The sequence below is a fragment of the Hyla sarda genome, chromosome 7 (genome assembly GCF_029499605.1).
Source record: "Hyla sarda isolate aHylSar1 chromosome 7, aHylSar1.hap1, whole genome shotgun sequence".
Classification (NCBI taxonomy): Eukaryota; Metazoa; Chordata; class Amphibia; order Anura; family Hylidae; genus Hyla; species Hyla sarda.
This window is the reverse complement of record NC_079195.1, coordinates 152402951-152429845: the sequence shown is the minus strand read 5'-3', so window position 1 is coordinate 152429845 and position 26895 is coordinate 152402951. Positions and strand designations below refer to the sequence as shown.

Below are 26895 nucleotides of genomic sequence, written 5' to 3'. Positions count from 1 at the left end.
AAGGAAGAGCGCTCCATAGCGTAAAACCGCCACTCCAGGGTCCAATTAGTAATAGTAAAAAACCCTTACCGACGGCGGTTGTGTGAACTCACACACAACAATGGTTTGCGTGAATGAGAGAACAAGTCTGGTCTGCAGCCTCCCCAACCTAGCCAATATTCAACAGGTGAGGACTTCCAAGGGGCGGTGAGGGATGTCGGCGCTGATCAGGAACGGACACGTCCGTTGAGTAAAAGACTATTTGTCATCGCCGATATCCCTCACCACCCCTTGGAATTCCTTATCAGTGAGAGGCTAGGTTACCCATGGGTTCCCTGTAACAGCAGAACACAACACTATGGAAAGTATAAATATTGCCGCTCCTAATTGTGCGTTGTGTGCCATATAGTAAAGCACATGAAAAGCATGCTTCTTCACGGTCACTTAACGTGTTCGTTTTGCGGTTACGTGAGGCACTGCATGCATTGATCTTTATTCTTACAGTAGAGAAGTCATTAATTATAACTTGGGACATTTAAACTTGCTTATTTTTTATTTTTTTTATTCCAATCTAAATTTAGTCGGAGTCGGTGCATTGTTTGCCGACTCCCGACTCCAGGTACTCAAAATTTTGTCCGACTCCGACTCCACAGCCCTTGTTTTTATCGGTTCCTTTTTGTTTTGATTGGACTTTTTGATTACTTTTTATACATTTTTTTCTGGTATATGGAGTGACCAAAAATCTGCAATCCTGGTATTTAGTAATTTTTTTTTTACGTTCACTCCATTGACCGCACAGTTTCATTTATGTTACATTTTAATAGTTCAGACATTTATGCATGCAGTGATTCCAAATACGTGTATGTTTATTTTTGTTAACAATATTTTATATAAAAATGGGGTAAAAGAGGGGTGATTTAACCTTTTATTAGGGGAGGGGCTTATTAAAATTTTTTAAATTTTCTTAAAAAAAAAAAAAAAAAATTTTTTGTCCCTATAGGACAGGGTTTTCCACACAGTGTGTCTCCAGTTGTTGCAATACTACAACTTCCAGCATGCCCAGACAGCCAAAGACTGTCCAGGCCTGCTGGGAGTTGTAGTTTTGCAACAGCTGGAGGCACCCTGTTAGGAAAAAATCTGCCATGAGGACTATTTCTTGCAATCTTGTGATTGCAGACTCTGATCAATGCTGTGCCATAGGCAGAGCATTGATCAGTGTTATCAGCACTCCATTACTACAGGCTGCTGATGCTTCCTGCACGTTTGGAGCGCCGATCGGACAGGACGGATGAAGGTAGGGAACCTCCGCCCGTCCTCTCAGCTGATCGAGACCCGGCAGCATTTTGCCGCTGGGGTCCAGATCAACTCCACTGAGCTACCGGCAGTTACATTGGCATTATAGTAGTGATCGACCGATATCGATTTTTTTTAGGGACGATACCGGTAATCTGTGACCTTTCAGGCCGATATCGGTATAAATTATCGGCTATAACCCCCCCCCCACCAAACGGCCCGCAGAAGCCGCTGCAGATCAAAATCGCGAATAACGGCCGATAATATCGGCAAAACCGATAATTGGTCGATCCCTACATTTTAGACACCGCAATCAACTTTGATCGCGGTGTCTAAAGAGTTAATGCCGGACATCACTCGGATCGGTGATGTTCGGCTTTAGCCAGTATGAAGCGAGCTCAGCTCCTGAGCTTGCTTCATACACCCGCCGCAGGGCTGTGCCGTTTTATTAACTGCGGCCAGCCGTGGTGGGGTTAACCTCCTCCCAGCACAGGAGAGTCAGTCCCCCGCACACTGAAGGGCCGCTCTGAACTGGAACACGGAAGCTTACCACCGGAGCCAGGATTTGCTCCCTTGTTTAATTGTCGGCTCCCAGGCAGCGCAGCCCGGCCCCTCCATTGTGCGGTCCACTGTTTCTCCTTACAGTAGTGCTTAATAGCAACATTTTGTGAAGGGCTGCATCAACATATCGCAATCAGCAATTATCGCGATTCGATTGTGATGGTGATATATCGTGCAGCCCTACTGTGCAGCAAGGACCAGGCAGCACTGCCGTGCATGTATGTCGCATGTCCTCTATTGGTTAAACAGAATTTGTCTGCTCTATTTGCTTCTAAGAACTGCAGACACTGCGCTAAGTTTGTCTAGCTCCATCAGTTTCAGGAAAGGTACAGTTTACTTGTATATCTGGTTTCTGCTGCAAATACAGCAACCAAATACCCTCAAAGCCCCTAGACATCTTATCCCCTATACGGCCGTCATGCCCTCTCCCATAGACACCTATGAAGGGGGAGTGGTGTGACATCATGAGGTGGCGTGGCATGACCTCACGACCACTGCCGCCCATGCCAAGCTGCATGGAGATTGCGTGGGTCCCAGAGGCTTTGGATAAGATGTCTAGGGGTGGAGTACCCCTTTAAGTGAAGAGTTAGTGCAGTCTCAACCGGTAAGTGACACGAAGGAGAGAGCAGCTTGCTTTATAGTTTTGGAGGACTCTATCACCAGGACCTCTTTAATATGTAAAATGTAATATATATTCTTGTGGTTATTCAGATTAAGATTTCCATAGAAACACAACACATAAATATTGGTGTTCACCAGCATTCCACTGTTGTGTAGAGGCCTTGTTCCATCTTGTGCAAAATCATCCTCTCATCTAAAACCTTTCCATGCAACTCACATTTCCTGTTCTGAAAGACAAAACTATGACTGGTCACAATTCTTATCTGCGATAGCAGCCTCTTTACATCCTTTATTCCAAATTTATCTTTTTGTTTTCTAAAGAATGAGTTGTCAGTATGGGTGTTTTCTTACACTATTTTTAGTCTTCTTTTTTTATCATTTTTTTACTTAATTTTTACACATACAAAAAAAACAGCAAAATTCTATGCAATCACATTTGAAACACTGTGTAACACAACCTCCCACCACGCGTACATTAATCAATCAAAGGACGGGGGGTCCGGAGGCCAGGATGCATCACCCACCTTAAATAATCATGATCACCTTTTACTTATCTTTCAATATTTTACCCCTATCTCTTAACCCCTTAAGGACCACGGACGTATGCGTACATCCTGGCTCCCTGATACTTAAGGACCAAGGACGTACGCGTACATCCGTGGGAATATCCATCAGCAGGCACCCCGTTCAAATGCCCATGTCGGTGATCGCTGCAAATCGCCAGTGAATTCACACCGGCGATTTGCAGCGATTCCGGGTCTCCGGTGACGTGGAAAATAAGTGGGATCGAGGTTGTCCAAGACACCCACGATCCCCCTGAAGAGATAGGAGTGAGGTGGCAGTGGTGCCACCCCTCCTATCCCTGCTATTGGTCATTCACAAGCGACGACCAATACCAGATCGGGGGCGGGGGGGGGTTAACGTTCGGTTCCCCCGTTCTGTCCACCCACAGTAGGCCAGGCAGAGCGGGGAAGCCGATGAGGACCGGTGCCGAAGTCCACTTACCCATCGGCGGCGGCAGCGGGCTGTGATCGGCGGCAGAAGACCACGGCGATGCGGCTCCCTGGATCCTACGGAAACCAGTGAGTTGCTTAACAACATCTGGAGGGCTAAAGTTTGAAACCAATATACAGTGGTCTCTAAACTGTATCCCTCCAGATGTTGCAAAACTACATCTCCCAGCATGCCCAGACAGCTGTTTGCTGTTTGGGCGTGCTGGGATTTGCAGTTTTGTAACAGCTGGAGGGCTACAGTTTGGAGATCACTGTGCCTTGGTCTGTAAACTGTGGCCCTCTAGATCTTGCAAAACTGCAAATCCCAGCATGCCCAAACAGCAAACAGCTGTCTCGGCATACTGGGAGTTGTAGTTGCGTACCTCCATCTGTTGAATAACTATATCTCCCAGCATGCTCTTCGGCGATCAGTACATGCTGGGAGTTGTAGTTTTGCAATAGCTGGAGGCACACTGGTTGGAAAATACTGAGTTAGGTAACATAACCTAACTGAAGGTTTTCCAACCTGTGTGCCTCCAGCTGTTGTAAAAGTACAACTCCCAGCATGCACGGTCTGTCAGTACATGCTGGGAGTTGTAGTTTTGAAACTGCTGGAGGTTTGTCCCCATGTGAATGCACAGGGTACATTCACACGGGCAGGTTTACAGTGAGTTTCCTGCTTCAAGTTTGAGCTGCTGCAAATTTTTCGCCGCAGCGCAAACTCCTAGCGGGAAACTCACCGTAAACCTCCGCCAGTGTGAATGTACCCTAAAAACACTACACTACACTAACGCATAATAAAGGGTAAAACACTACATATACACTCCTTACACTGCCCCCCCCCCCCCCAATAAAAATGAAAAACGTATTGTATGGCAGTGTTTCCAAAAAGGAGCCTCCAGCTGTTGCAAAACAACAACTCCCAGCATTTCCGGACAGCCACTGACTGTCCAGGCATGCTGGGAGTTTAGCAACAGCTGGAGCCACCCTCTTTGGGAATCACTGGCGTAGAATACCCCTATGTCCACCCCTATGCCCACCCCTTGGAGAGAATATTTGTTCGGAATTGAAGGCCATGTATGTTTACAAAGCCTCGATAGCAGAACAATGGACCCCCCCCCACATGTGACCCCATTTTGGAAACTACACCCCTCATGTAATGTAATAAGGGGTACAGTGAGCATTTACACCCCACAGGTGTTTGACAGTTTTTTGTAACAGTGGTCCGTGAAAATTTAAAATTTAATTTTTCATTTGCTCAACCCAATGTTCCAAAGATCTGTCAAACGCCAGTGGGGTGTAAATACTCTCTGCACCCCTTATTAAATTCTGTGAAGGGTGTAGTTTCCAAAATGGGGTCACATGTGTGTGGGGGGGGGGGGGGGGGTCCACTGTTCTGGCACCACGGGGGCTTTGTAAACGCACATGGCCCCTGACTTCCTTTCCAAACAAATTCTCTTTCCATATGCGCAATGGCGCTCCTCCTCTTCTGAGCATTGTAGTGTGCCTGCAGAGCACTTGACGTCCACACAATGGGGTATTTCCATGCTCAGAAAAAAAGGGTTACAAATTTTGGGGGTCATTTTCTCCTATTACCCCTTGTAAAAAAATATTTTTTTTTTCATTTACACATCCAACTTTAACAAAAAGTTGTTAAACACCTGTGGGGTGTTAATGTGCTCTGGACCCCTTGTTATGTGCCTTGAGGGGTGTAGTTTCCAAAATGGCATGCCATGTAGGGAGTTTTCTGCTGTTCTGGCACCATAGGGGCTTCCTAAATGGGACATGCCCCCCCAAAACCATTTCAGCAAAATTCACTCTCCAAAATCCCATTGTTGCTCCTTCCCTTCTGAGCCCTCTACTGTGCCCGCGGAACACTTGACATACACATATGAGGTATTTCCTTACTCGAGAGAAATTGGGTTACACATTTTGGGGGATTTTTCTCCTATTACCCCTTGTAATAATTAAAAAACTGGGTCTACAAGAACATGCGAGTGTAAAAAATGAAGATTTTGAATTTTCTCATTCACTTTGCTGCTATTCCTGTGAAACACCTAATGGGTTAACACACTTTCTGAATGTCATTTTGAATACTTTGAGGGGTGCAGTTTTTATAATGGGTTCATTTGTGGGGTATTTCTATTATGAAGGCCCTTCAAATCAACTTCAAAACTGAACTGGTCCCTGAAAAATTCCGATTTAGAAAATTTTTTTAAATATTGGAAAATTTCCGATTATCTTTGAAGCCCTTTGATTTCTTCCAAAAGTAAATACATGTCAACTTTATGATGCAAACATAAATAAGGCATATTGTATATGTGAATCAATATAAAAACATTTTGGAATGTCTATTTTCCTTACAAGCAGTGAGTTTCAAAGTTAGCAAAATTTTAAGAAATTCAAGAAATGATGCAAGTATCAACAAAAATTTACTACTAACATAAAGTAGAATATGTCATGAAAAAATATTCTCAGAATCAGAATGAAAAGTAAAAGCATCCCAGAGTTATTAATGCTTAAAGTGACAGTGGTCAGATGTGCAAAAAACGCTCTGGTCCTACAGTGAAAATTGGCTTGGTCCTTAAGGGGTTAAAAAAAAAATTACCCCTTCCAATTTATAGTTCCTTATGTCCTGTCCTCTGAACCCCCCACCCCTTTACATCTCACGTCTATCAATATCCTAATCTGAATTTTTTTTCCCTCTCTCTATCCCTCACTCACCCCCCCCCCCCACCTTCCCCGAGGCAGCCCACTACCCTCCTCATATTATTGTGCCATTCGATACAGTTCGGACTCCTAGGGGATATCTATGTTTTTTAACAATCATCAATCGAGCATAAAACAGCATTCTTAAACACCTCTTTTTTTTTCTCCTACTGGCTGTTATACTTGAGTCATCCCCCAAGATTGCCACCACAGGACAAAAGTTCATACCTAAATTTTACTATATACTTCTCTCCAGTAACTAACAATCTCTGGATAGTTCAAAAAATATGTAACTGGTCTGTCTTCTCCAAATTACATGTATTACAATTACTTTCTCTTCTTATCCCTATCCTTTCCAAAAAACAAGGTGTGTAATAGTCTATACACAATATTAAATTGAGTTATCCTGTAGTTTAAATTTAGGGATACCATATTAATATTTTTACGTACATTGTCCCACTTTATTTCCCTTGTTGGTTCAATTTCTACATGCCACTGTTTAAAACTTATTGTCTAATTTATTTTTAATTAACCTAACCAAAGTTTTGTATACATATGAAATGTGTCTTTTTTGAATTTTCCCTCTCAATTATTTTAACCACTATCTCAGGTTATGATGAATATATGGCCCCTCCTCTGCTTATAAATTCCAAGGAAAACTCCCCTAATACTATTATAATCCAACCACCCTCCCTCCTTTATTTAAAATTTTTCTTTTTATACTGTCCAGCTCTTAAATTTGCCCTTCTCCCAAACATCCTTTATCCCCAAACCTCCCTTAACCCTAAATGAGTTTAAACTTCCCAGTTTCCATAAAAAAATTAATAAAAAAAAGTTATCAAAAAGTCCGATCAAAACACAAATGGTACCAATAAAAACTTCAGAACACGGCGCAAAATATGAGTACTCATACTGCCCCCATACACCGAAAAATAGAAAAGTTATAGGGGTCAGAAGAGGACATTTTTAAACGTATAAATTTTCCTGCATGTAGTTATGATTTTTTCCAGAAGTACGACAAAATTAAACCTGTATAAGTAGGGTACCATTTTAACCGTATAGACCTACAGAATAATAAGGTGTCATTTTTATTGAAATATGCACTGCGTAGAAACGGAAGCCCCCAAAAGTTACAAAATGGCGTGTTTTCTTCAATTTGTTGCACAATGATTTTTTTTCCGTTTTGCCGTGGATTTTTGGGTAAAATGACTGTCACTGCAAAGTAGAATTGGTGACGCAAAAAATAAGCCATAATATGGATTTTTAGGTGGAAATTTGAAAGGGTTATGATTTTTAAAAGGTGAGGAGGAAAAGACGAAAATGCAAAAAATTAAAAACCTTCGTCCTTAAGGGGTTAAAGATTGAGATAATTCTTTTAAACAATTTTTTCTCACACCAAACAGGTGCCGATCCAAACAAATACAAAATTCTTGGTAACAGTACTGACTTAATGAATATTATCTTTTCCGCTTTGGATAAATTTAAGTCATTCAATATATTTGCTTTCTTTTCCATTTCCCTAATTAATTTTAATGTATTTATCTCATGGTAATTCTCTATCTTGCTTGACAGGTCTACTCCTAAATATAAAAATTTCTCTCCCTTATTTATTACCCTTAACCCATTTGTCTGCCCTATACTGTTCTCTTCCAATGACATAATTATAGATTTTGCCCAATTAATTCATATCCAGAAAATCTACCATAATTATTTATAATTTCCATCACTCTTGACAAAGGTTTACCAGGGTCCTCTAGAAATAACAAAATGTAATTTGCATACATTGTAATCTTGTCCCCTCTCTCCCCCGCTTCGATTCCCTCTACTAGAGCATCTTGCCTTATCTTGACCGCCAATGGTTCTATGACCATTGCAGAAAGCAGAGGGGAGAGGGGACAACCCTGTCTAGTGCCCCTAGAGAGCACAAATCCTTTCGAGCTCCTGTCATCCATAACTATCTTCTCCCTAGCTTCTAAGTACATTAGCTTAATCATTTTTATCAGATCTCCGCCTAATCCGTATTTACCTAATACACCCCAGAGAAAATCCCACTCCACCCTGTCAAACGCTTTTACAGCATCCAAAGACAGGATGGAGCGGGATCCCCCCCCCCCATCACTCAACTGAATGTTCATGAGCACCCTATGGATATTATGTTTTGTTGTTCTACCGGGTATGAACCCGCACTGGTCCTGATATTATCTTCTGTAGTCTATTAGCCAAGGCCTTTGCAACTATTTTAATATCTGTATTCAATAATGATTTTGGTCTATAAGACTCCATTTCCTTCTCTTTTTTTTATCTGCTTTTAGCAATAAGATTTTATTGGCTTCACTCATTGCTCTTGGTAATGCTCCAGTTCCCAAAGAACTATTTATAACTCTCACCAGCGCTGGTATAAGAATCTCCCCATAGCTACGATACATTTTGAAGGGAAACCCATCGCCTCAAGGCAAAGTGTTCCATTTAATTGTTTTTAGGGCATCATATAGCTCACTAACTTTTAATGGACCATTGACTGTCTCTTGTTCCTCCTCCGGAACTTTGGGCAGTTCAATTCCGTCCAAGTACTCTTTCAATTCTTCCTGATCAAAATCCGATTCTGATCTATATAAGGATTCAAAATAACTTTCAAATTCCCGAATAAAATCCTTGATGTTACTCATTTCTCCTTTCTTATTTTTAATAGCATGGACCCTTTTATTCCCTTGTTGATTATTAATTAAGGCCATTAATCTTTTATTAGGTTTCCGTTTCCATAAATCTTTGTTGCCCTTTAAAGTTGGTAAGTAGATTTCTAACTGTTCTTGATTTTGTTCCCAAATTTTTTTTTATTTTCATCTGTTAAAAATGTTTCCTCTGTTTATATTTTTACTGTTCCATCAAGTTTTCCTCTATTTTATTGAATTATCTTTTCTTTATTTCAATCGCATGCATTAACTCTCCCCTCAGAAAGGCTTTTTCTGTTTCCCACACAATTTGATCTGAGGAGTTGTCCCAATTCCTCTCAAAAAAGTCAATTAAGTGCTGTTTTATTACCTCAGTATCTAATAATTCAAATCAATATGCATTCATTTTATATAGTCCCACTACTTTCTTTCCCTGTATCAATTTTTATGTTTAGCGGGGAGTGGTCCAAGATGCATTGTGTACAATATTTGATTTGGCGGATCTTTACACTCCCCCGTACATTACTGAGACATAAATCTATACGGGACGTGGTCTTACTAGTTTTATTCTAACAAGAATTTGTTTTTTCCGGATTACAGGCTCTCCATATATCTATCAGGCCTATTTCATCACAAAATTTCTTCAGCGGGGGTTGTCCAAAACTCTTACTATCCCTTCCCATTCTGTCTACTTTTTCATTCATCACACAATTTTCATCCCCCTGAAAAAATATTGAACATTCCCTCTTCCCTTGCCAAAAATGTATTATGACTTTAAGTATATCGGGTGTATACGGCAGTGGTATATATACAAATGCTCAAGTGCATATTAAGTTCTCTAATTTCCTATAAGTGGCGGATAGAACAGATCAAGCAGATCATGTAAACGTGGAATGTCGGAATTGCTTTTTAAAAATTGGTGCAACACAAAACTTAAAAAGCGTTTCCATCCTGTACCGGGCTTTTCTTCAGGCATTAATCATTTTTAATTTTTTAAAAAAAATTATTATTGCCTGAATAGCCCGTTACGGGCTGGAAACACTTTAAGTTTTGCATTGCACCGATTTTTAATAAACAGCAATTTTAACAAGAATTCCAGTGGTCTGCGCTCCTTTCGACATTCCACGTATACATGATCTGCTTGATCTGTTCTATACGCCATTCATGCATTGGAATTCCCTGCTGAAAATTCCAGAGGAACCAGGACGTTGCGACCTACGGTATATACTACATGCGACTATAGGTGTAATGCTCTTAGCATAACACCCTGAGGTAACGGTCCATCCTGCTGGCCCAATTATTTATCTTTCTATCTGCTCCATTGTCCTCCTAAATTACCTGCACGAGGTGCGCACCTGCCTTTTTCTCTCCTGTGTATTTCATTTCCCATAAAGAATTGCAAATCTTCCTTTTGTGTCAATTAATTTATCATATAACTCCCATTTAACTTTGCTATGTATCATAACTGTGACTCCCTAGAACATGAAGTGAAAAATGAGTGGTAATAATGTGCAAAATATTTTTTTTAATACGTTGTGCCGTGTCTTTCGTCAAATGTGTTTCAATTGAACAAATTATGCCTGGTAGATGCTTTTTAATATCACCTGTAGCTATTCTTTTATATTTACAGTGGAGATCAAATGTTTGGGCACCCTAGGTAAAAATTTGTATTAATGTGCATAAAGAAGCCAAGGAAAGATGGAAAAATCTCCAAAAGGCATCAAATTACAGATTAGACATTCTTATATGTCAACAAAAGTTTGATTTTATTTCCATCATTTACACTTTCAAAATAACAAAAAAAAAAAAAATGGCGTCTTCAAAAGTTTGGGCACCCTGCAGAGTTAATATTTTGTACTGCCCCCTTTGGCAAAGATGACAGCTTGTAAATGCTTTTTGTAGCCAGCCAAGAGTCTTTCAATTCTTGTTTGAGGTATCTTTGCCCATTCTTCCTTACAAAAGTCTTCCAGTTCTTTGAGATTTCTGGGCTGTCTGTCACTCACTGCTCTTTTAACCCCTTAAGGACGCAGGACGTACTCAAACGGCCCCTTTTCTGAGTCCTTAAGGACTCAGGATGTTTGAGTACGTCCTGTCAAATCCCGACCCCCCCCCCCCCCCCCCCCCCCCCGCCACTAGCCGGAGGGGAGCCGGTGCCCGATGCCTGCGGAAATCGTTCAGCAGGCATCGCGGCATATCGCCCAGGTGGGTCATGATGACTCCCCATGTCGTCGATGGCCGCAGATCACTGGACAATTCAGCCCAGCAATCTGCGGTGGATTCCGGGTCAATCGGTCTCCAGTGACTCGGTGACCCGGAATTACAGGCTGTTCGGGGCAATCTCTGACGGCTCCAAACAGCCATAGCCAGCAGGGGCGAGGTGGCACTGGTGCCACTTCACGATCGCCCTGATTCGTCGGCCGGTTTACCGGCCGACCAATCAAGGCACCTGCTGCGGGTGTCACTCCCGCAACCCGCTCCGCCCCTCTTCCGGAGGACGTGATCGGGTGGAGGAAGAGGATCCCGGCAGCTGGGGACCCCGGTCCCCGACGTCAATGTTGGGATCGGGGCCCCAGGAGCAGCGGCGGCGGCAAGGGACCGACCTGCAGTGGTGGCGTGGATCAGCAGTTGGAGATGAGTGACAGCCTCCTGCTGTTGCTTAGCAACAGCTCCCAGCATGCAAAAAGGGCATGCTGGGAGCTCTAGTTATGCAACAGCAGGAGGCAGACCACCACAACTCCCAGCATTCCCTTATGGGCATGCTGGGACTTATAGTTTTGCAACAGCTGGAGGCACATTTTTTCTATGGAAAAGTGTACCTTCAGCTGTTGTATAACTACAACTCCCAGCTTACACAAACAGCTAAAGTGCATGCTGGGAGTTGTAGTGGTGCATCTGCTGGTTGCATAACTACAACTCCCAGCATGCCCGTTGGCTGTCGGTGACTGCTGAGAGTTGTAATTTTGCAACAACTGAAGGTACACTGGTTGTGAAACACTGAGTTAAGTCACCAACTCAGTGATACACAACCAGTGTGACTACAGCTGTTGCAAAACTAAAACTCTCAGCATGTACAGTCTGTCAGCGCATGCTGGGAGTTGTAGTTTTGCAACAGCTGGATGTTCCCCCCTCCCCAACGTGAACGTACAGGGTACAGTCACATGGGCGGAGGTTTACAGTAAGTATCCGGCTGCAAGTTTGAGCTGTGGCAAATTTTCTGCTGCAGCTCAAACTGCCAGTGAGAAATTACTGTGAACCCCTGCCCGTGCGACTGTACCCTAAAAACACTACACTAACACAAAATAAAATAAAAAGTAAAAAACACTACATATACACATACCCCTACACAGCCCCCCTCCCCAATAAAAATGAAAAATGTCTGGTACGCCACTGTTTCCAAAACGGAGCCTCCAGCTGTTGCAAAACAACTACTCCCAGTATTACCAGACAGCCATGGACTATCCAGGCATGCTGGGAGTTTTACAACAGCTGGAGGCACCCTGTTTGGGAATCACTGGCATAGAATACCCCTATGTCCACCCCTATGCAAGTCCCTAATTTAGGCCTCAAATGAAATGCGCATGGTGCTCTCTCACTTTGGAGCCCTGTCGTATTTCAAGGCAACAGTTTAGGGTCACGTATGGGGTATCGCCGTACTCTGGAGAAATCGTGTTACAAATTTTGGGGGGTATTTTCTGCTTTTACCCTTTTTAAAAATGTAAAATTTTTGGGAAAACAAGCATTTTAGGTAAAAAAAACAATTTTTTTTTTTTGCATATGCAAAAGTCGTGAAACACCTGTGGGGTATAAAGGTTCACTTAATCCCTTGTTACGTTCCCAGAGGGGTCTAGTTTCAAAAATAGTATGCCATGTGTTTTTTTTTTTTGCTGTTTTGGCACCATACGGGCTTCCTAAATGTGGCATGCCCCCAGAGCAAAATTTGCTTTCAAAAAGCCAAATGTGACTCCTTCTCTTCTGAGACCTGTAGTGCGCCAGCAGAGCACTTTTCACCCCCATATGGGATGTTTTCTGAATCGGGAGAAATTGGGCTTCAAATTTTGGGGGGTATTTTCTACTATTACCCTTTTTAAAAATGTAAAACTTTTGCGAAACCAAGCATTTTAGGAAAAAAAAATAATTTTTTTTTTACATATGCAAAAGTCGTGAATCACCTGTGGGGTATTAAGGTTCACTTTACCCCTTGTTATGTTTCCCGAGGGGTCTAGTTTCCAAAATGGTATGCCATGGGTTTTTTTTTTTTTTTGTTGTTCTGGCACCATAAGGGCTTCCTAAAGGTGACATGCCCCCCAAAAACCATTTGTCGCTCCTTCCCTTCTGAGCCCTCTACTGCGCCCGCCGAACACTTTACATGGACATATGAGGTATGTCCTTACTTGAGAAAAATTGGGTTTCAAATACAAGTAAAAATGTTCTCCTTTTTTCCCCTTGCAAATATTAAAAAATTGGGTCTACAAGAACATGCAAGTGTAAAAAATGAAGATTGTGAATTTTCTCCTTCACTTTGCTGCTATTCCTGTGAAACACCTAAAGGGTTAAAACGCTGACTGAATGTCATTTTGAATACTTTGGGGGGTGCAGTTTTTATAATGGGGTCATTTGTGGGGTATTTCTAATATGACAACCCTTCAAATCCACTTCAAAACTGAACTGGTCACTGCAAAATAGTGAGTTTGAAAATTTTGTGAAAAATGTGAAAATTGCTGCTGAACTTTGAAGCCCTCTGGTGTCTTCCAAAAGTAAAAACTTATACATTTTATGATGCAAAGATAAAGTAGACATATTGTATATGTGAACCCAAAAATTTTTTATTTTGAATATCCATTTTCCTTACAAGTAGAGAGCTTCAAAGTTAGAAAAATGCAAAATTTTTATTTTTTTCATAACATTTTGGGATTTTTCACCAAGAAAGGATGCAAGTTACCACAAAAATGTACCACTATGTTAAAGTAGAATATGTCACGAAAAAACAATCTCAGAATCAGAATGATAACCTAAAGCATTCCAGAGTTATAAATGTTTAAAATGACAGTGGTCAGAATTGCAAAAAATGGCTGAGTCCTTAAGGTGAAAAAGTCTTTAAGGGGTTAATGTCTTTCCATAGTTTTTCAATGATGTTGAGGTCAGGAGATTGTGAAGGCCATGGCAGAACCTTCAGTTTACGCCTCTTGATGTAGTCCTCCGTGGATTTCAAGGTGTGTTTAGGATCATTATCCATTTGTAGAAGCCATCCTCTCTTTAACTTCAGCTTTTTCACAGATGGCATCATGTTAGCATCCAAAATTTGCTGAAATTATATTGAATCCATTTTTCCTTCTACTCGTGAGATGTTCCCAGTGCCACTGGCTGCAATACAACCCCAAAGCATGATTGATCCACCCCCATGCTTAACAGTTGGACAGATGTTGTTTCATTAAATTCTATTCCTCTTCTCCAAACGTACCTTTGCTCATTCCGGCCAAAAAAGTTCAATTTTAACATCATTGGTCCACAGAACTTGTTTCCAAAATGCATCAGGATTGTCTATATGTTCATTTGCAAAGTTCAAATGCTGAATTTTGTGGTGAGGACGTAGAAAAGGTTTTCTTCTGATGACTCTTCCATGAAGACCATATTTGTACAAGAATCTCTTTATAGTGGAATAGTGTACCACAACTCCAGTGTCTGCCAGATCTTTCTGGAGGGATTGTGCAGTCAAACGTGGGTTCTGAATTGTTTTTCTCACAATCCTGTGAGCTGTTCTGTCTGATGTTTTTCTTGGTCTTCCAGATCTTGCTTTAACTTCCACTTTTCCTGATGACTGCCATTTCTTAATCACTTTCCGAAAAGAGGATAATGACATCTGAAAACGTTTTGCTATCTTCTTATAGCCTTCTCCAGCTTTGTGAGCGTCAACTATTTTCAGTTTCAGATTTCTAGACAATTGCTTAGAAGAACCCATGGTGCTGATTGTTGGGGCAAGGTCAGATGAGTCTGGGCATTTAAAACCTTTGAGATTGACATCACCTGGTCTTTCCAGATGATGATTGAGAACAATCCATGACACTGGCACGTCTCAGCTTTGCAAAGGGGGCAGTGCATGCTATAAACTCTGCAGGGTGCCCAAACTTTTGTAGACGCCATGTTTTTGTTTTCTGTTATTTTGAAAGTGTAAATGATGGAAATAAAATCTAACTTTTGTTGACATATTATAAGAATGTCTAATCTGTAATTTGATGCCTTTTGGAGATTTTTCCATCTTTCCTTGGCTTCTTTGTGCACATTAATACACATTTTTACCTGGGGTGCCCAAACTTTTGATCCCCAGTGTATTCCTTAATCCCCTAATGTTCCATACCAAAATGCTTGTACATATTCTATCCTATTACTTTAGTCATGGCCTGAGGAGGGGAGAAGAGCATCGAGAGAGAGAAAAAAAAAAACCCACAAACACATTATCATTTTTATTATTACTTGTACGCAGAACCTTCCCTCCTCCCCTTCATGACCTGTCCCAACACTAGAGAAGTCCCTTATCTCATCATGTACCCTCCATTTATGCCAATTCTATATTAAACCTTCCCCCCCCCCCCCTGTATCTACATTAACCATTCTTAACCCTGACTGTCCATCCAATTAACTACTTCTTCTGATTTCTGAAAAAATAAAGTTGTATCTCCATATACCACCTGAAGCCTACCCGGGAAAACAAGTGGAAATTTTACTCCATTAACCCCTTAAGGACGCAGCTCATTTTCACCTTTAGGACGCAGGCCTTTTTTGCAAATCTGACCACTGTCACTTTAAGCATTAATAACTCTGGGATGCTTTTACTTTTCATTCTGATTGCGAGATTGTTTTTCCGTGACATATTCTACTTTATGTTAGTGGTAAAATTTTGTCTATACGTGCATCATTTCATGGAGAAAAATTCCCAAATTTGATGAAAATTTTGCATTTTTTTACTTTGAAACTCTCTGTTTATAAGGAAAATGGCCATCCCAAATAAATGTTATATTGATTCACATGTACAATATGCCTACTTTATGATTGCATCATAAAGTTGACAGGTTTTTAATTTTGGAAGATATCAGAGGGCTTCAAAATTTAGAAGCAATTTTCCAATTTTTCACAAAATTTTCAAAATCTGAATTTTTCAGGGACAAGTCCAGTTTTGAAGTGAATTTGAGGGGCCTTCATATTAGAAATACCCCGCAAATGATCCCATTATAAAAACTGCACCCCTCAAAGTATTCAAAATGACATTCAGAAAGTGTGTTAACCCTTTAGGTGTTTCACATTAATAGCAGCAAAGTGAATGAGAAAATTCAAAATCTTCATTTTTTACACTCGCATGTTCTTGTAGACCCAGTTTTTGCATTTTTACAAGGGGTAAAAGGAGAAAAATCTTCCTAAAATGTGTAACTCAATTTCTCTCGAGTAAGGAAATACCTCATATGTGTATGTCAAGTGTTCGGTGGGCGCAGTAGAGGGCTCAGAAGGGAAGGAGCGACAATGGGATTTTGGAGAGTGAGTTTTTCTGAAATGGTTTTTGGGGGGCATGTCACATTTAGGAAGCCCCTATGGTGCCAGAACAGCAAGAAAACCCCCACATGGCATACTATTTTGGAAACTACACCCCTTAGGGAACGTAACAAGGGGTACAGTGAGCCTTAACACCCTTAAGGTGTTTGACGACTTTTCGTTAAAGTTCGACGTGTAAATGAAAAAAAATTTTTCACTAAAATGCTGGTATTCCCCAAAATGTTACATTTCTACAAGGGGCAATAGGAGGAAATGCCCCCCAAAATTTGTAAGCCCATTTCTTCTGAGTATGGAAATACATGTTGTATTTCCATACTCAGAAGAAATGGGCTTACAAATTTTACAAATTTTGTGTGGACGTCAAGTGCTCTGCTGGTGAACTACAATGCTCTGAAGAGAAGGAGCGCCATTGAGATTATGGAGAGAGAATTTGGTTGGAATAGAAGTCGGGGGCCTTGTGCATTTACAAAGCCCCTTGTGGTGCCAGAACAGTTAACCCCCCCCCACATGTGACCCCATTTTGGAAACTACACCCCTCACGGAATTTAATAAGGGGTGCAGTGAGTATTTACACCCCACTGGCATTTGACAGATCGTTGGAACAGTGGGCTGTGCAAATGAAAAATTACTTTTTTCATTTTCACAGACCACTGTTCCAAAAGTCGGTTAGACACCTGTGGGGGGGGGTAAATGCTCACTGCACCCCTTATTACATTTAGTGAGGGGTGTAGTTTCCAAAATGGGGTCACATGTGGGTATTTATTATTTTTGCGTTTATCTCAGAACCGCTGTAAAATCAGCCACCCCTGTGCAAATCACCAATTTAGGCCTCAAATGTACATAGTGTTCTCTCACTCCTGAGCCTTGTTGTGCGTCCGCAGAGCATTTTACGACCACATATGGTGTATTTCCGTACTGAGGAGAAATTGCATTACAAATTTTGGGGGTCTTTTTTGTCCCTTCTACCTCCATAACAAGTAAGGGCCAATACCAGCATGTTAGTGTAAAAAAAAAAAAATTTTTTACACTAACCGGCTGATGTAGACCCCAACTTTTGCTTTTCATAAGGATTAAAAGGAGAAAAAGCCCCCTAAAATTTGTAGTGCAATCTCTCCCGAGTACAGAGATACCCCATATGTGGCCCTAAACTGTTTCCTTGAAATACGACAGGGCTCCGAAGTGTGAGAGCGCCATGCGCATTTGAGGACTAAATTAGGGATTGCATAGGGGTGGACATAGGTGTATTCTACGCAAGTGATTCCCAAACAGGGTGCCTCCAGCTGTTGCTAAACTCCCAACATGCCTCGACAGTCACTGGCTGTCCGGAAATGCTCGGAATTGTTTTGCAACAGCTGGAGGCTCCGTTTCGGAAACACTGCCGTACAATGTTTTTTATTCGGGGGGGGGGGGACAGTGTAAGGGGGTGTATATGTAGTGTTTTACCCTTTATTTTGTGTCAGTGTAATGTTTTTAGGGTACCTTCACACTGGTGCAGGTTTACAGTGAGTTTACCGCTAGGAGTTTGCGCTGTGGCAGAAAATTTGCCACAGCCCAAACTTGAAGCAGGAAACTTACTGTAAACCTACCTGTGGGAATGTACCCTGTACGTTCATATGGGGGGAAAACCTCCAGCTGTTGCAAAACTACATCTCCCAGCATGTACTGACAGAACGTGCATGCTGGGAGTTGTACAGCTGGAGGCACACTGGTTGGAAAACCTTCAGTTAGGTTCTGTTACCTAACTTAGTATTTTCCAACCAGGGTGCCTCCAGCTGTTGCAAAACTACAACTCCCAGCATGTACTGATCACCAAAGTGCATGCTGGGAGATGTAGTTATGCAACAGTTCTAGGTGCACAACTACAACTCCCAGCATGGCGAGACAGCTGTTTGGGCATGCTGGGATTTGCACTTTTGCAACATCTGCAGGGCCATAGTTCAGAGACCACTGCAGGGTGATCTCCAAACTGTACCCCTCCAGGTGTTGCAAAACTGCAAATCACAGCATGGCCAGACAGCAAACTGCTGTGTGGGCATGCTGGAAGTTGTAGTTTTGCAAGACCTGAAGGACTACAGTTTATAGATCACTGCAAAGTCATCTCCAAACTGCAGCCCTCTAAATCTTGCAAAACTATAAATCCCAGCATGCCCAAACTGCTGTCTGGGCATGCTGGGAGTTGTAGTTTTGCAACATCGGGGGGGGGGCTACAGTTTAGAGAGCACTGTATGTGGTCTCCAAAGTTTGCCCCCCCCCCCCCCCCCCAGATGTCGCCGCCGCTGGTCACACTACAGTTCCCCCGTTCTGCCCGGAGTACTTTAACCCTCACCCCCGCCCCCGATCTGCTATTAATCGTCGCGTCTTGACGACCAATAGCAGGGATAGGAGGGGTGGCACCCCTGCCACCTAACTCCTATCCCTTCAGGGGGACCGGGGGTGTCTTGGACACCCCCGATCCCTCTGATTTTCCGGGTCACCAGACACCGACGATTTTCGGCGGATCCGGATCATACCGGTCGGAATTCCGGTCTCAGGACCCCCCTGGGCATATGCATGGAATGGCAAGAAAGTAGAATGAATGAACGGCACTCACCAGGGACAGTGTGACTTCATCTTTTATTGTATGATATCCATACAAACATGTCAGGCGGCGTGCAGCCGCTGCAGGGGAGGGATGCTGGGCGCCAGTGCGTGCTGATCGTTGATCGGTCACCGATCAGCACGCACTGGCACCCAGCATCCTTCACCTACAGCGGCTGCACACCGCCTGACATGTTTATATGGATATCGTACAAAAAAAGATGAAGTCACACTGTCCCTGGTGAGTGCCGTTCATTCATTCTACTTTCTTGCCGATTGATGAACTGTATACATTCCGTATTGAACTGAGCACCACCGCTAATTCACAGTGTGCATTTATCCTCTGCTCACTTGCATCCTATCCACATTGTGCATTTCACATTGAAAAACCGGCAGTGCCTACTCTACCTTTCCTTCTCCTGTATGGACATATGCACGGAATGCCTGCTGATAGATATCAGCAGTCATCCCGGTCCGGTCCCCAACCAGCTAGCGGCAGGGACCGGAATTCCCACGGGCGTATGCATACGCCCCACGTCCTTAAGAGGTTAAGGTGTAATCATTTTTTTATTTCTTTAAATGACAGCCTTTTTTTGTGGGTTTCAATTGAGTAGTCAGGGAATGCTATTATCTTGTTATTATTATACATAACATTACTCTTTTCTCTTAATGCCCGTATAATCCTCTCCCTATCCCTTTCATTCAATAGCTTTATCAACATCATTCTAGGTATACCACCCAGTGGGAGCGGCCGCATCAGGACCCTGTGTGCCCTCACAACCCCAAATGTGGAGGATATTTTCCCCTCTCCACACTCCTCAGTTATCCATTTTTGTATGAAGCCCACCTGGTCCTTCCCCTCCGGGAAGCCCACCAACCTCAGATTTCCTCTTCTAGATCTATCTTCCATGTCTATTATTTTCTGGATCAGAAATTTATTCTCATTTGGTTTATTTCTTTTTTCAGCATCTCCATTTCGTCCTGTAGATCTGACACCCTTTCCTCCATTTCTTTACATCTTTCCCTGAGTTTCCTCATGTCATCCCTTATTAATGTCACATCTGATCCTGTACTACCTATCTGGGTAGCTAAACCTTAAATGGAAGTATTACATTTCCCAATTGCTTCTAGCAGCACTTTAATCACTGTTGATCCTTCCTCATTTTCCTCCAACAACAAAAAACGTGGTCTAAAATGGCTGGAGGTGCTCACCCCCAATGCAGTTGTGCATTAATACTGGGGGAGCAGATCCTGCCCTTTTAGTCCGTTGCTAGGGGCGATCCCCAGCATAAAAATGCATACAATGGAGGATGCCTGCAGCGGACTACAAGTGCCACAATAGAATCCTACACCAGATAGACGGTGTGGATGTGTAACAATTAGAATAATACAATACAGAAATTTAGGTGCACTACTGTGGTAGATGTATACAATGACATTGGCTATCCCTCTACACTGATGTTAAAATTGAGACATTCGCCAGCATATCCTTATATGAAGGACACACCAGATCCCGCACACCAACGCCAAGGTTTCTCAAATGGCGCGGGACCTAACACTAATCCTACCTGTGCGTAATAAGCAAAAACCAGGGGCCAGTGGGCAAATACAGCAGCATTAGGCCGACATGCAGCCGGCTCCCAGTCCACTCCAGTGTGACTGAGCACACATACAATGGGAGGAGGGAGAGACAGGCTACAAGCACCACCCAAGTTGGCTGATATAGGTGCATGGCCTCACAGGTGCAACCTTAATGCTGCCTGGAAAATGTTCAAGGCGCATTAACATATGGAGTTTACACACCTCCATATATAAATTACACACCTCCATGTACATCTTCCTCTACTAGATTTTCCCGACCATTTTGCTTTCCATATTTGTTTCTCAATGCCAGATCTTAAGGACCAGCAGAGCTCTGTACACTAGGAGCAAACAGAGCTCTGTAAATTGAAGACAAGCATGCGCTGAGGACAGGCCGGGCTCTGCACCTCGAGGACCAGCAGATCCCTATGCACCTAAAGCAAGCAGAGCTCCAAACACTGAGAGCTAGCAGGGCTCCATATACTGAGGGCAAGCGGGGCTCCATGTGCCGAGAATAAGCAGGACTCTAGTTACGCTCCACCTCCCCCGGCCACCGTCACGTGGTTCCAGGTTCCCACGCTGGCTTCTGGCATGCTCCTCTTACCAGCCACTCTCTGCTCCACTGCAGCAGCGCACCGCTATGGTTCTCCCAGCACTGGGTCCACCTCGCCTGCAGCTTCCAGGGAACCCAGCAGTGCTCCCGGACACCTCTGGCCACATCCACAGCCTCAACTCTCCGCCCGTGCAGCTTGCAGGTATTAAGCCAGGGGGGTTCTCAGGTCGGGAAGGGAAGTCTCACTTCCGGGGCCCGGCTCTCACCGGGTCTCGTACCATGGCTTGGTGCGTTAGGCGGAAGGGAGGGGGCGGACCTTAGCTTCCTGCCGCCATGTTCCTCCTCCCTCGATTCACATTTTTAGTCTTCTATGAAGGTGCAGCCAGTATCTATATTATGAAATACTTCTCCAGACACCCCACAGTAACTATTGGATTAAAACATATTCAAAAATCTTCTTTATAATGCAATCTGGTCAATCAGATAGGAGAGAGCACAGAGGATTGCTAGCCCACCCTCACTTACTGGACTTTGTCCATGCCTGTGCTTCAACTTGGACAAAGCCATGATTTCTATAAAAAGGAAATAACATTTGCTTATAAAGTATATAAGAAAGGTTAATGTTTTGCCAAGATGTACAACATATAAAAAGTTTTTGAATCTGACAGTGACCATTTAAATGTGTGTGTGTGTGTGTATGTGTGTGTGTATATATATATATATATATATATATATATATATGAAAAAAATTCTTTTCTCTTTAATCGCTGTCCCTTTTGCAACCCATTGACTTGAAAGCTGTGTTCACACGTGCCATATTTTGCAGCGTATTCTGTTGAATATTTTCTGCTGATGGTTTTGCAACCCACCGACTTCACTGGGTATGAAAATCAGTAGCAGAAAATATGCAGCAAAATACGAACGTGTGGGACCTCCGCGCGCTACCCACAACAGATCTTCGCCAGCGAAATTTCTGCTGTTCCGCTGTTAAATTTCTGCTGTTCCGCTGTTGAAGTCAATAGGGTCTGCAGCGGCCTGCACAGAGGCCCCGCCCTGGGTTTTGAAAAGAAAGCTTCTTGTGTGAACGAGCCCTTAACCCCTTAAGGACACAGCCCATTTTCACCTCTAGGACGCAGCCCTTTTTTGCACATCTGACCACTGTCACTTTAAACATTAATAACTCTGGAATGCTTTTACTTATCAATCTGATTCCGAGATTGTTTTTTCGTGAAATATTCTACTTTAACATAGTGGTAAATTTTTGTGGTAACTTGCATCCTTTCTTGGTGAAAAATCCCCAAATTTGATGAAAAAATTGAAAATTTTGCATTTTTCTAACTTTGAAGCTCTCTGTTTGTAAGGAAAATGGATATTCCAAATATATATTTTTTTGGATTCACATATACAATATGTCTACTTTATATTTTCATCATAAAATTTATGAGTTTTTACTTTTGGAAGACACCAGAGGGATTCAAAGTTCACCAACAATTTTACAATTTTTCACAAAATTTTCAAACTCGCTATTTTTCATGGACCAGTTCAGGTTTGAAGTGGATTTGAAGGGTCTTCATATTAGAAATACCCCATAAAATACCCCATTATAAAAACTACACCACCAAAAGTATTCAAAATGACATTCAGTAAGCGTTTTAACCCTTTAGGTGTTTCACAGGAAAAGCAGCAAAGTGAAGGAGAAAATTCAAAATCTTCATTTTTTTACACTTGCATGTTCTTGTAGACCCAATTTTTGAATTTTTACAAGGGGTAAAAGGATAAAATTTATACTTGAATTTGTAGCCCAATTTCTCTTGAGTAAGCACATACCTCATATGTCTATGTAAATTGTTCGGCGGGCGCAGTAGAGGGCTCAGAAGCGAAGGAGCGACAAGGGGATTTTGGAGAGTACGTTTTTCTGAAATGGTTTTTTGGGGGCATGTTGCATTTAGGAAGGCCCTATGGTGCCAAAACAGCAAAAAAAACAAAACATGGCATACCATTTTGGAAACTAGACCCCTTGAGGAACGTAACAAGGAATTAAGTGAGCCTTAATACCCCACAGGTGTTTCATGACTTTTGCATATGTAAAAAAATAAATAAAAATTTTTCACTAAAATGTGTGTTTCCCCCCAAATTTCACATTTTTGCAAGGGTTAATAGCGGAAAATACCCCCCAAAATTTGTAACCCCATCTCTTCTGAGTATGGAGGTACCCCATAAGTTGACCTGAAGTGCATTACGGGCGAACTACAATGCTCAGAAGAGGAGTCATATTTGGCTTTTTGAGAGCAAATTTTGCTAGGGGGGAATGTCGCATTTAGGAAGCCCCTATGGTGCCAGGACAGCAAAAAAAAAAAAAACGACATGGCATACCATTTTGGAAACTAGACTCCTTGAGGAACGTAACAAGGGATAAAGTGAACCTTAATACCCACAGGTGTTTCACGACTTTTGCATATGTAAAAAAAAAAATTTTTTTTTTACCAAAAATGCTTGGTTTAGCAAAAATTTTACATTTTTAAAAAAGGTAATAGCAGAAAATACCCCCCAAAATTTGAAGCCCAATTACTCCCGATTCAGAAAACACCCAATATGGGGATGAAAAGTGCTCTGCTGGCGCACTACAGGTCTCAGAAGAGAAGGAGTCTAATTTGGCTTTTTGGAAGCAAATTTTGCTCTGGGGGCATGCCGCATTTAGGAAGCACCTATGGTGCCAGGACAGAAAAAAAAAACCACATGGCATACCATTTTGGAAACTAGACCCCTTGGGGAACGTAACAAGGGGTAAAGTGAAACTTAATACCCCACAGGTGTTTCACGACTTTTGCATATGTAAAAAAAAAAATTTTTTTACACTAAAATGCTTGTTTTCCCTCAAATTTTACATTTTTACAAGGGATAATAGCAGAAAATACCCCCCAAAATTTGTAACCCCATCTCTTCTGAGTATGGAAATACCCAATAAGTGGACGTGAAGTGCACTGGGGGCGAACTACAATGCTCAGAAGAGAAGGAGCATCATTGAGCTTTTGGAGAGAGAATTTGGCCATGTGCATTTCCAAAGCCCCCCCGTGGTGCCAGAACAGTGGACCCCCCACATGTGACCCCATTTTTAAAACTACACCCCTCACGGAAGGTAATACGGGGTGCAGGGAGAATTTACACCCCACTGGCATTTGACGGATCTTTGGAACAGTGGGCTGTGCAAATTAAAAATTTTAATTTTCATTTTCACAGACCCCTGTTTCAAAGATCTGTTAAACACCTGTGCGGTGTAAATGCTCACTGTACCCCTTGTTACATTCCGTGAGGGGTGTAGTTTCCAAAATGGGGTCACATGTGGGTATTTATTGTTTTGCACTTATGTCAGAACCGCTGTAAAATCAGCCACCCCTGTGCAAATCACCAATTTAGACCTCAAATTTACATGGTGCACTCTCCCTTCTGAGCCTTGTTGTGCGCCCCCAGAACACTTTGCGCCCACATATAGGGTATCTCCGTCCTCAGGAGAAATTGCGTTACAAATTTTGGAGGCTTTTTTTCTTTTACCGCTTGTGATATTTTAAAGTATGGGGCAACACCAGTATGTTAGTGTACAAAAATGTTTTTTTTTTTACACTAACATGCTGGTGTAGACCCCAACTTTACCTTTTTATAAGGGGTAAAAGGAGAAAAAGCCCCCCAAAATTTGTTAGGCAATTTCTCCCGAGTACGGAAATACCCCATATGTGGCCCTAAACTGTTGCCTTGAAATACGCCAGGGCTCCGAAGTGAGAGAGCGCCATGTGCATTTGAGGCCTAAATTAGGGATTTGCATAGGGGTGGACATAGGGGTATTCTACACCAGTGATTCTTAAACAGGGTGCCTCCAGCTGTTGCTAAACTCCCAGCATGCTTGGACAGTCAATGGCTGTCCGGAAATGCTGGGAGTTTTTGTTTTGCAACAGCTGGAGGCTCCGTTTTGGAAACACTGCTGTAGGATACGTTTTTCATTTTTATTGGGGGGGAAGGGGTGGTGGTGGTGGGGGGGCAGTGTACGTGTGTATATGTAGTGCTTTACTCTTTATTTTATGTTAGTGTAGTGTAGTGTTTTTAGGTTACATTCACACTGACGGCGGATTACACTGAGTCTCCCGCTAGGAGTTTGAGCTGCGGCTGCAGCTCAAACTTTAAGCAGGGAACTCACTGTAATCCGTCGCCAGTGTGAATGTAACCTGTACATTCACATGGGAGGGGGGGGGAACTACAACTCCCAGCATGCACTGACAGAACGTGCATGCTGGGAGTTGTAGTTTTGCAACAGCTGGAGGCACGCAAGTACAACTCCCAGCATGCCGAGACAGCCATTTGCTGTTCCTGAATGCTGGGAGTTGTAGTTTTGCAAGATTTAGAGGGGTTCAGGCTGGAGATCACTGACAGTGGTCTCTAAACTGTGGCCCTGCTGAACTACAAATCTCAGCATGCTAAGACAGCAAACTGCTGTCTGGGCATGCTGGGAGTTGTAGTTTTGTAATATCTGGAGGGCTACAGTTTAGAGACCACTGTCAGTGATCTCCAGCCTGAACCCCTCTAAATCTTGCAAAACTACAACTCCCAGCATGCCAACACAGCAAACAGCTGTCAAGGCATGGTGGGAGTTGTAGTTTTGCAACATCTGGAGGGCGACAGTTTAGAGACCACTCTCTAAACTGTCGCCCTGCAGATGTTGCTAGGCAACAGACTCCTGGACACGCGGTGTCATACTTACCTCCACCGCCGCCGTAATCACAGCCAACGCCGCCGGGTAAGTGACCGCCGCTGCCGCCGCCGCTATAACACGGTTCCCCCCGCTGTGCCCGGACACCGATGGGTGGGCATAGCGGGGGGAACCGAACTTTAACCCCCCCCGCCCCCAGTCTGCTATTGGTCGGCCGCTCCGCCGATCAATAGCAGGGATAGGAGGGGTGGCAACCCTGCCACCTCACTCCTATCTCTTCAAGGAGGATAGAGGGTGTCTTGGACACCCCCGATCCCCCTTATTTTATCGCGGCGCCGCGATTGATGGGCAGGGGGAGAGCGCTCCCCCTGCAAACACCGTAGATGCCGTGATCAGAACTGATCACGGCATCTATGGGGTTAATGCTGCCGGGCAGAGCAGGAGATCGCTTGGACATATGCATACGTCCATTTGCGCGAACGTGTAATTCGCCTGGACGTATGCATACGTCCAATAGCGGGAAGGGGTTAAGGTAGATTTTGCAGATTTTCCTTTAGACCCATTGAAGTCAATGGTAGAAAAATCTGCAGAAATTCAGCAGATAATTTGCCCATGTGAACGTAACTTAAAGGGGTATTCCAGGCAAAACCTTTTTTATATATATCAACTGGCTCCGGAAAGTTAAACAGATTTGTAAATTACTTCTATGATGATGATGTCACATTAGCTGTGCATGATGGGAGAATATCCCCATAGGAACTGCACAGCTCCCGGGACGTGAGTCATCAGAGAGCAGTTAGACAGAAAACAACAACTCAACTTCAGAAGCTAATAACTATTGGAAGGATTTTTTAATAGAAGTAATTTACAAATCTGTGTAACTTTTCGGAGCCAATTGATATATAAAAGAAAGTTTTGGCCTGGAATACCCCTTTAAGGGTGTATTCACATGTACAGGATCTGTTGCAGATTTTATGCTGTGTTCAATCATTTAGTTTACATTGAAATCTGCAGCTTTAAATTTTCAGCATAAAATCTGCAGCATAAAATATGCAACATATCCTGTATGTGTGAATACACACGAGGCAGGTTTTTTCATTTTTGCACTTTTTTTTTCCTCCTCAC

At 42.8% G+C, this 26895-nt stretch overlaps 1 protein-coding gene across 6 annotated transcripts in view; it reads left to right on the top strand.

Moving 5' to 3' along the window:
• The window catches only part of TSPAN14 (tetraspanin 14), a 270495-nt gene that overhangs the window by 39685 nt on the left and 203915 nt on the right, over positions 1-26895 (top strand). For 4 of the 6 annotated variants that reach the window (XM_056530948.1, XM_056530943.1, XM_056530945.1 and 1 more), the window contains exon 2: positions 8902-8940. The exons of the other annotated variants lie outside the window; for them this stretch is intronic. The gene's annotated coding sequence lies outside the window, so the exon portion shown is untranslated. The remainder of the gene's footprint in view (positions 1-8901; positions 8941-26895) is intronic. 6 annotated transcript variants of the gene reach the window in all.